This window comes from Anguilla rostrata, chromosome 8 (assembly GCF_018555375.3).
Source record: "Anguilla rostrata isolate EN2019 chromosome 8, ASM1855537v3, whole genome shotgun sequence".
NCBI classification, from domain to species: domain Eukaryota; kingdom Metazoa; phylum Chordata; class Actinopteri; order Anguilliformes; family Anguillidae; genus Anguilla; species Anguilla rostrata.
In genome coordinates, this window is record NC_057940.1 from 49,219,060 (window position 1) to 49,228,661 (window position 9,602).

The 9,602-nt window shown below is 39.5% G+C and overlaps 1 long non-coding RNA gene across 1 annotated transcript; it reads left to right on the forward strand.

Moving 5' to 3' along the window:
- Positions 1-492: 492 nt before the first annotated feature.
- On the forward strand, positions 493-7,589 carry LOC135261859 (uncharacterized). Its single transcript, XR_010332049.1, has 2 exons — positions 493-782; positions 6,223-7,589. It is a non-coding gene; the product is annotated as an uncharacterized LOC135261859 (long non-coding RNA).
- Positions 7,590-9,602: the final 2,013 nt, after the last annotated feature.

Below are 9,602 nucleotides of genomic sequence, written 5' to 3' on the forward strand. Positions count from 1 at the left end.
CATTATAAGCGAGGTGTCAAATAAAGTGTTACCGATTTGCACAATGTTTTAGCTTGGTTCCATCACGTGCAAATCACATTTGTAAATGAGAGGTTGTTTTCAGTCTGTTTCCCCCTTGAACTAAATAAATTACGAAATAATAATGTAAAACAATGATTTTCTTTCCTCCTCTGAAGTTCTGCAATCTCTTGTAATGCTTTATGTTTATTCCTGAACAGAGTATTTCTTGTTATGTTTGTGCTCTGGCTGTGTGTGTTTACCCTTTTAGTTCTGTCGGTGAAGGCTTGATGAACAAAAGCTTCCTTTCTGTGTTCCAGATCTTGAACCATGGGGGGCGAGTACTCGGTCACTGTGAAGAATGAGACCCCGTACACTTGGCACTACTCAGATAAATTCCCCCTTGATTTGATAAATGGATGGCGGCCTAATATTTTATTTTTTTTGCGTGACAAATTAAAGGTGATTCACTTACTCACTTGAATGAATCTGTCTAAAACCTTAAAAATGAAAAATACATAAATATATATTAAAAATGTATATTACTTTTTCTTTCCTTCAGGAAAGCGGCACTTTGAGTGCCTGGGAATCTAAACATTTTGAGGAGGGCGCATTCAATCGATCAGAGCTGTATCTGACATATGGAGATCAGAGAGAAGTGTCTTTATCTCTGCATACTGGAGGCGGCCGCGACACCACATTCACCATAAAAGAAAGCTGGGACCGATCTCTATTTGAGCTGCATTGTAGTACATGTGATGAAGTTAGTACTTGCCCCAACTATGGTAAGTTTTTCTTTTTTAAAGATACTGTCAATTAGCTGTAACCAGTGCCAAAATATGGTGAATGAACTTAGCGCAGTAATCTATGCAGTGCTGTACTTATAAATGGGCAGTTGGCTGGACTATTAGTTACAGAGGCCATCTGAACAGACAGTTGCTGTTTTAATTCCACTAAGTGTCCAAGGGAAAGGACACCCTGCATATAAGGAGCATCAGCTGTAGACAAGGCAGTGCAGAGGGAAGTAGGGAGCTCTGGATATACAGTACAATATGGGTCACTGGATATACAGTAGAATAGGGGGACCTGGATGTACAGTAGAATAGGGGTCAATGGATATACAGTAGAATAAGGGTCACAGGATATTTAAAGGGTATTTTTATTCTACCCTGTAGAAATTACAGCACTTTTTTATACACAGAAAAAAAATGTTTTTGTCCCAAACATGAAGCTCACTGTAGGGTATGGGGTACACAAGCTTGCGGGGGGAGAGGGAGGGGGATATATACATATGTGAAAATGTTAACTTCCATTCTAACTTTTTTCTAAATGTTTTTTTTTAATACTTCAACAACATAGGAATCTAAAGGACACCTATTTAGGAAAAGTAAGGAAGGGTGGTTGTAACTTTTTTGAGTGCATATTTATTTGACCATTGGACTCATCCAATAATGGTCAGATGACCCTGGCCATTCTAGTGTTAATGATGAAGTTGTCTGGGAAAGCAGTGGTATTAGGAGCCTATAGCTTGTTGTGCCAAGTACAGTGATGGGTTGCCTAGGGATGTTATAAACAAAGACCTTTAGCACATGTCAGTAGTCTTCACAAAATCAAGACAGAGCAACAGGCCTCAAGTTTCCAAGAAGACAAGACATGTTTTGATCTGATCGCCCATTAATGCTGGTTGCATATTGGGGAGCATTGACCAGACAGTGGGAGGCGGTGCCATAAGCAAATAAAAGCATGCTTATAAAATTCTTTTGAAAAATATGTAATGTGTTGAAATATATGGCAGCAAAATATATGTCAATACTATAAAACTGGCCACTTTCATATATTTCCTATTGAGTGTAATTTACCAAACCAAAGCCATTCATTACTGAGCCTGTCTGCCTTTGTATTTTCAGCAAACATTTACATATGTTTACATGTACAGTTGAGGCCAAAAGTTTACATACACCTAGGCTAAAGACATTCAAGCTCAATTTTTCACAACTCCACGTAATTTCATGTTACCATACATTTCCTGTGTTAAGTCAATTAGGGTACCTACTTTATTTCCATAAGAGGTAATTTCAAAATAATAGCTAAGAGACAGATGTATTTCAGCTTTTATGTACTATATCAGATTTTCAGTGGGCCAGAGGTTTACATACACTTTGTTAGTATTTGGTGGCATTGCATATTAATTGCTTAACTTGAATCAAATACTTGGGGTGGCCTTCCACAAGCTTCTCACAATACTTTGCCAGAATTGTTCCCCATTTCTCCTGACAGAACTCAGTCATGTTTGTGGGCCTCCTTGCTCGGCCACGCGTTTTCAGTTCAGTCCACAAATTTTCTACTGGATTCAGGTCAGGGCTTTGTGATGACCACTCCAATACTTTGTTGTCTTTAAGCCATTTTGTTACAACTTAGGTAAGGAGGTAAGCTTAGGATCGTTGTCCTGCTGGAAGACCCAGTTGCGACCAAGTTTTAACTTTCTAGCTGATGTCTTGAGATTTTGCTTCAATATTTCTAGATAAACCTCATGAAGCTTATTTTCTGAAGCGCACCAGTCCCTTTTCCAGTAAAACACCCCCACAACATGATGCTGCCACCCCCATGCTTCACAGTTGGGATGGTGTTCTTTCAGATTAAAAGCCTCACCTTTTTTCCTTCATACATAGTGCAGATCATTATGGCCAAACAGTTCAGTTTTTGTTTCATCTGACCAGAGAACAACACTCCAAAAGGTCTTCGTCCTAGTGATCACCTGCAAAGTTCATTCTGGCTTTTTTATGCCGGTCTTGGAGTAGGGGCTTCTTACTTGCACGACAGCCTTTCAGGCCATGGCGATGTAGGATTCTCTTAAAGGTGGATGTAGATACTTTGGTACCTGATGCCTCCAACTCCTTCACCAGTTCCTTTGTTGTGGTCTTGGGGTTTATTTGAACCTTTCGGATCAAAGTTTGTTCAGCCCTGGGAGTTAATTTGTGCCTCCTTCCTGAACGATGCAGTGTCTGTGTGGTACCAAGATTTTTATATTTGCATACAATTGTTTGTACAGATGCTTGTGGTACCTTCAGTTGTATGGAAATCGTTTCAAAGGAGGAACCTGACTTGTGAAGGTCCACAGTTTTGGCTGGACCGCAACAGCGGGGCCAGCCCAATAAACGCGAATGTCTGTGACTGACTGAGTGAGTGAGGAAGTTACAGCATTGGTCGGTCGGATCACGTGTGTCATGACAACCAAATAAACAACAACGCGAGTACAGCATTTTCTCCTCAGGAAGAGTGACAAACAGGGCAAAGGATAGGATTACACTACCGAAGAACAAGAAAAAGGTAGATTTAACTAGCTAACCTTAAGTTAGATAGATTTTACAGTTTAAATAAACATTCGCAATGTATTCTCTATTGATGTTCATGGCCAACTAATTATTATTAATATTAACAATATATCGTGAAATAGTGTTCCAGCTAACGTTAGCTAGGTAACGTAAACAGATTTGCAACTATGAAACAGGCGAAATATCGGTAACAAACTAGTTATGTAGGAAAAAATGTCCTTGTTATCTTCCAGTGGTTATTTTTTTCAGTACTTTAGCTACTTTTTTCAGTGCTGGCAAATAAGTCAGAGGTGGCCCATCGCTAGCTTTTGGTTGCTAAGGGGACATCGACCACCCCATACAGGCTAATATGAGAAAAGGTGGTTGCTATCGGCACGTCCAGGAATTCGTACATATTCACTGTTGTAACCCAAGTTGCAGGACGCAAAATAGCAGTTAGGAAAGCAGTTTGAAATTATGAAGCAACGTCTGCGCCATTGGGTTTAATGGGTCGCGATGAGAGCGTGTGGCTTGTCTTAAAGTTGATATAGTAAAGGCTGTATTAAGATAACTAAATGTATATGTATGAAGTTGTTGTTTTTTTTTTTACATTTAGACAGTGTGGCACCGTACTGGGTGTGACGGTGCAGGCGGGGCGGCACAGAAATACACAGACCGGAGGTTTGGGGAAAAATAGCCCAACAGGGCTCTTTAATCAAACCAAAGTAAGCACGAAAATCAAAGCCGTACTCAACAACAAAAAGTTTCTTCTTTAAACTAAATTAAAGTAAAGTAAAATAACTGAAATTAAAGTAGTGATGACCCGGAGACAGCTTAGGGGATCCCTCTTTGAAGCGCGAAGAGGGATGTGGTCCGCGTCTCCGCTGGCTCTGCAAAACAAGTACAAATTTACACACAGATATTTCGCCGCTCTGGTCTCGCCCGAAAACCCCTCTGCTCAAGGGAGACAAAGGCCTCCTCTTAAGCTCCAGCTCGTTCCCTGGAGTAGCGGCAGCTGTGTGGCCTCATGACTTCAGGTGTGATGAATGCCAATGAGGGAGTTGGGGAATTTCCCGGTTGCCGCTCTCCAGGGTCCTGTGGCTGGGCTTCGCAGAGTGGTGCTGTCCTGGGTCCTGAACTGCGAGCCTGGTGGTCGGTTTGAGCTGATGAATATCCGGCTGGGAGGGGCACTGCGGGGGCATGCCCCGATCCACGCCACAACAGTTTATTATGTGTATTTTTACAGGACTTACATTTTAATAGGTAACGATGTCCAGTTTTCTCTAATAAATACGAAGTAAATACACTAGTGGTTCAGGTGGTCGAAACACGTCCCGCCCCTCAAGGTGGTCGATAATAGGTGCTTTCACTAGGGAGGGGCTGAAGGTTCTTAGCTATGCCCTGAAGTTTTGAAGGGAAAGAAATGCCTTCTAAAATATGTAACGTTAGTGGTGGCTACTACAATATTTCAGTGTTCTTACTGGTTGTGTGATCAAATATTTCTGTTGTGAGAGAATTATCTAATGTTACTCTTTCTCAAATGTAACCTATTAGACAAGTAGACAGGCAGGAGTAGTGGAGGCGAGTGGAGCAGGAGAGCAGAGTGGAGCAGGACAGCAGAGTGAAGCAGGAGAGAGGGCAGGAAGAGATGAGTGGAGAGGAGAGTGGAGGAGGACAGGAGAGAGGAGAGAAAACGAAGACTAAGCACAGGCTATCAGGCTGGGACCCTAAATGGGTAGACAAGAGCCAGGCTGCTAACTTTGCCACTGAGGCCCTTTGTAAGTAGTGGGTCAAAGAGGCATTATGTATGAATAAATAGATGTCAATAAATATGTTCTAAAGTTTGTTTTGCAGTCAAGTGTCAGGTACAACAAAACCCTTTTCCCCCGCTGCTGAACAAAAAATCCTAGAGGATACACTGTGAGGTCCAGCCATATACTAGGTTTTAACCTGGTCTTGTTTTCTGAGGTCTTGGCTGAGTTGCTTGGATTTTCTCATGGTATCAAGGGCAAAAAGACAGTGGCTCTAAAGGTAGGCCCTTTAATACAGCCATAGGTGCCAATGGACTCCCAATGAACTCTTAATTATGACAATTGACCAATCAGAAGCTTCTAAAAAGTCATTACATCAATTTCTGGAATCTTCCAAACTGTTTAAAGAGACCCACTGTAATTCTGATACAGTGAATTAAAGCTGAAATAAATCTGTCTCTAATTGATTGGTTTAAAATTACCTCTGATGTGAACAAAGTAGAAGCCCTAATTGACTTGCCGAAAGAAATGTAATGGTAACATGAAATGTGCAGAGCTGTGAATAGCCTATATTTAGCCTGGGCGTAGGTAAACATTTGGCTTCAACTGTATGTGCTCATGCCAAATGTGCCTGTAAGACATGAAAATGTTTACTTACATCATAAAACAATACATTTATGGCTCATGTGAAATAATATAAAGCTATATATATATTTTGTGTCTGTGTGTGTGTGAGAGGTGGCTCCTATGTGGAAGACGCTGGCTACATTTACATGCAGCCAAATAATCCTATTAATCGGGCTATTTGAAGCTTATTCCCAGTGACAACAACTTAACATAAACAGTCAATCCTCTCAGAATAAAGTGAAGAAACATCTAGCCGAGTGAAAGCCTGATTGTATTACTTTGATATAGCTTTTAGTGCGGAGGATAAAGAATGGAAAATTGAAAAATCAGAAGTTGAATGAAATTGTCAGTTTTGATAATCAGATGCTTTTTGATTGAATTCTACAATTCTGTTACGTATTGTACCCACCTGCTCCAAAATCAGGTATTGCATTCACGTTAAAGTAAAAAGATAATTCATAAGAGACAATTGTAGGAGATTATCCATATTTTTGTATGGAGCTCCTTTTTAAACTACTTATTCCCTTTCCCAAAAGCAAAAATTGAGGAAGACCGCATTCGCCAACAGCAACAAGAGGAACAGAAACGAAATGAAGAGTTGCGCAGACAAGCGGAACTGCGGCGTTTGGAAAGACTGGAGCAGGAAAAGAGGATTGAGGAACAAATCAACAGAGAAAACGAGACCGCAAGAAGGAAGCTGTCAGAAGCATGGTCAAAGATAAATCTGAATCTAGGTCAAGGGGGGCAAGAGAGACATCATCAGCACACCCACGTGGTACAGCAAGCAGTAGATGACCATGCAGTTGCTATAGAGTGGGATGAGGTACAGTATGCTGTTTTCTAGCCCAGATAAAACAAATTAAGATAAATTCATTATTTTAATGCATATCTGAAATATGATAGGCCTAAATATACTTTCAAGGTCATGGAATAATCTTTTGCAATCTTGAGCGGATTGTGTTAATTTATACTTAAAGGGGAATTTCTCTTTATAACACTTCTTCTCATGACTGATATTGTCCTTCTAATGAATACATTACCCTTCATTTTTTGATTAGTTATTTCATTATGTTAATATTTTCCACTGTTTTGATGTTTTCCTTTACAAATGCAGGAAGTAGACCCTGGCAGTTTAGTGTCAAACTCCAGAATGAATATCATTGCGTGACTTCAGATGTGGGCGTACCTGCAGACAATAACATTAGGTTGGTTGTAGAAATAGTGTTGTATGACTACTAGCTAGCGAAACCGAAAATGTCTGAGAACAAAGGAGATTTTGTTTTTGATCATGAGATTGTTGTGCCCTATTGATTTGAGCCAGAATACACAGAAGAAGAGCTGGCTAATTTGCAGGCTGATAGTGCGAGAGCGAGTCAGGAGCGGGCTGAGATCAAGGAACCACAGGCTATTCCCAGAACAAACGGCAACTTGTGGTAGACATCCTATGTATCACAGACAGACTCGATAGCGTTAGCCAGCCCGCATAGTACCTACCACGAGCGGTTCGACCAACGATGGGAAAACGGTGGGTACAGCTCCAGGCTTCAGACGGTCACCTTGATAGTTGGTGGCTTCAAAGTGGTCGCTGCATACTCTTAGTCCTCGTTTGCAAACTTCTTTGGCTGTTATGTTGGGGTGTCTGATTACATCCAGCCATGTCTGTTGCATAGCATGGAAAACTATGAAAGTGTGCTTTCTAGGCAAGTTTAACGGGGGCATTATAACAGCCAGGTACAATGCACCTCATTATTACACAGATATTGCATCAAACAAAAGCTAACAGACGTTAGTTTGTCCGATTTCAACGCTAAGTTAACGGAATGTTTTGCTTCGCTTCTTCTCGATTTTGCCATGAAACGAAATCGAAGAAGAATATAACGTATACCGCACTACTATGTGGACTTGCGCTAAAAAAAGAATAGGTCTTTCTTTCTAACGTTAGACATTTAAAATGAAATAACTAATCGAAAAATGAAAGGCAACGAATTTATTTGTATTTTTCATATTAATTAGTTTAACTGTTGATAGCCCATTTTAATTTGCTCCAGCAGAAGACCCAGCGCACACCACAGATATATTTGTCTTGCGCACCCAAGTGCTTCAACGAATACTGTGACATGCAAAATTTTAGTTTATATTTTTCTTAACTACAAAACTTAACTTCAAAGCGGAAAAAATACTGCACTATTGTCAGACAAATTTTGAGCGCAGTCTGTAATGTAATTCATGTTAAATTCACATGAGGTATATATGCCTGCAGTAAGCATTCAATAAAATAGTGGTTAATTTTGATTTGATTTAAGATCAATTGTTGCGACTGCCATTGGTGCCTAGTTCCTCGTTTATTGAAGACAATTGGATAGATAAATACTTTAAACATTCATGTTAAAACCCATGGGAGCAAAATGCAATTATAATTTTGCTTTCAAAGTTTGCATGAAAGCGAGTGAAATTATCTAGAAGTGCATTTGTAAATATCCATCTAACCTGCACCATAGAGGTTCCTTTTGTTTTGCAAATGAGCAGTTAGAAGTATAAATAGGACAGTAGCTTGGCTTCTGATAAAAGACTAGCCTAATTCTTGGACCCCTGTAACCTGCCAGCATATCTGGGCACACACAGCCTGTTTTTTTCCCCAAAATGAGCAATTTTAGAATAGAGTTTTCCCGATAAAAACAAATGAAAACTAACCGAACAACCAAAAAGTTTTGGTTAGCAATAAATAAACAATAAATAGAACTACAAATAAACATCCTCATTAGAAAACACAAATGGCCATCAACAAATGAGAATCAGTTAAATGAAAATCAAAGTTTGTTCACTGTAATTAAGTCCAATAGAGTAAAATAACACAAATATAGACAATAACACTTGTACAGTCAGTCAAAAGTCCAAAATGAAACTGAATCCATGTCTTTTTTTAATAGACCCATGTAGATACTGAACATAAGCACTCATTTTCAACTTATTTCACTCTATGAATTAAAAAAATAATCCTCTTAGCCTACACAGTTTGTTGAATTGCATAAGTATCAAACATTTTTTATATAGCGCAAAGAAGCCTAGCGTTATCACTTGCACAATGTCTCTGTCTCTGTCTCTGTCTCTCACAGGCCGTGTGCAACAATGCTGTGTTTATTATATCAATAATTTAGAACTGAGCTTGCGTTTTTATGACGCTGGTGCTCATATCTCTAGGTCAGCCCGTCAGTCCGTCACCAAATAAATCAAGATCCAAAGAGTGTTATATTATGCCATTTCCTGTTCTACTAATGACTTGTAAATGTGATAAATGTCCTCTTAATGGGACTCAGCAGTTAATACCTAAAATTTTCTGGTGCTCTTCAGGCGTGAATGGCCCTCACTTGTGTGCCATGGGGTGAAAAGGAGAGGGGTAGGGGGTGGAGTGCTCACTTTAGTGGTCATTTGATCCCTTATATCCCGCTGTTATAGGCATATTGTTGATATTTATTTTCCACATAACATGCTCTCTGCTGTGGAGTCAAATCTGTTTTCAGTGTCTTCCTGAGAAATATTCACTTCATTCATTTCTTTCAAGACCTCATAATGCTGAGTCTTCTGTTTAGACTTATGCATTGGAGAACAAATTTTTGTTGCAAAACAACAATCATTTTTGGAACTTTTTTGCTGGTGCGTGACATTTTCAGCATGCTTACTAAAAAAGTTATGGTTTGTTTACGCAGGAGAAACAATGTGTGTCCTTTTATGCCAGCTGAAACAGCCTATACATCGGTAGAAATGTAATTTCATGGTCTAAAATGCTTTTCAGTTATCACTATTATAACTTACCATTGCATCATAACATAGTTTATAGAGATATAACCTTGAGTTTTAACACTTTCAAACAGTATGACCAGATTGATAGAAAATGTCATCTTAAAATGAATGAATGCAA